This window comes from Apium graveolens, chromosome 3, assembly GCF_009905375.1.
Source record: "Apium graveolens cultivar Ventura chromosome 3, ASM990537v1, whole genome shotgun sequence".
Classification (NCBI taxonomy): Eukaryota; Viridiplantae; Streptophyta; class Magnoliopsida; order Apiales; family Apiaceae; genus Apium; species Apium graveolens.
This window is the reverse complement of record NC_133649.1, coordinates 22,908,394-22,909,814: the sequence shown is the minus strand read 5'-3', so window position 1 is coordinate 22,909,814 and position 1,421 is coordinate 22,908,394. Positions and strand designations below refer to the sequence as shown.

At 42.2% G+C, this 1,421-nt stretch overlaps 1 non-coding gene across 1 annotated transcript; it reads right to left on the bottom strand.

Moving 5' to 3' along the window:
• Positions 1-891: 891 nt before the first annotated feature.
• On the bottom strand, positions 892-998 carry LOC141715399 (small nucleolar RNA R71). Its single transcript, XR_012572164.1, has one exon. It is a non-coding gene; the product is annotated as a small nucleolar RNA R71 (small nucleolar RNA).
• Positions 999-1,421: the final 423 nt, after the last annotated feature.

Sequence of the window (1,421 nt, the reverse complement as noted above, 5' to 3'; positions counted from 1 at the left end):
AAGTGTCAATTAAGTGCTTAATTCTCATAGTTAATTGTAGTTAATAATTAGTTAATCAAATCTAAGCGTTATTGTCTTGATATTGAGAAGTAATTATACATTGGTGAGTGAGTGTTAATTGGACATAATTAGTCTGAGTCTCTGTGGGAACGAACTAGAAAGTATTCTATATTACTTGCGAACGCGTATACTTGCGTGTATTATTAGCACGTGTTTTCTGCCCTAACAAGTTTTTGGCGCCGCTACCGGGGACTCGACGTATTTGTTTAGTTTAAGTACTTATCATCAGTGGTCATTAGGACTCATTGATTAAAACGTGTTACTTATTGTTTCCGGTTGTGTTTCAGGTAATTTGGCGAGCGTTTATGCAAGCACGTTCTCGTACTCGCAAGAGGACTTTAGATACGGATGAGGAGACAGACGAAGTTCTTGGTATTCCGGAGAAGATAGATTTTGAAGATTCCGATACAGAGAGTGAGCAGAAAGAACCAGTAATCATGGGTGATCGTATAGTTCCGGCAGATCCAGCTCTTATGGACTTTTCTCAGCCTAACATTTGATGATATTCAGTCAAGCATCCTTCATCCGGCTATTCAGGCTAACACTTTTGAAATCAAGCCGGGCACTATTCAGATGGTGCAGAATTCTGTTTCTTTTGGAGGTGCTGCTACTGAAGACCCCAACATGCACATCGGGAATTTTGTCGAGATCTGTAGTACTTTCAAATATAATGGTGTGACTGATGAGGCAATCAAGCTGAGGCTTTTCCCATTCTCTCTGAGGGATAAAGCTAAGGACTGGTTATATTCTGAACCAGCTGGGTCCATCACTACTTGGCAAGATCTTGCGCAAAAGTTTCTGGTAAAGTTCTATCCAATGGCAAAAACTGCGACTATGAGAAGTGCTCTTACTCAGTTTGTGCAGCAGCCTACAGAATCCATGTGCGAAGCTTGGGAGCGCTACAAGGAGATGTTGAGAAAGTGTCCACATCATGGTATGCCTGATTGGATGGTGATCACTGGTTTCTATAATGGTTTAGGGGCCCAATCTCGGCCCATGCTCGATGCAGCAGCTGGAGGCGCCTTATGGGCCAAAAGCTATACTGAGGCTTATAATCTTATTGAGACTATGGATGCAAATGAGCATCAAAACCTAACTCAAAGGATGATGCCTGGGAAGGTAGCGGGTATTTTGGAAGTTGATGCAGCTATAGCTCCAAGCACTGTCTATGAAGGTCGATTCTTTAGCTACCTATGGAGTCAATCAGATAGCTATGGTCTGTGAACTTTGTGCAGGTTCTCATGCTACGGATCAGTGTTCTCTTGTTAATGAATCTGTTCAGTATGTGAACAATTATCAGCGACCGCAGCCGCCTGTGCCAGAAACTTATCATCCTAACAACAGAAATCATCCAAATTTCA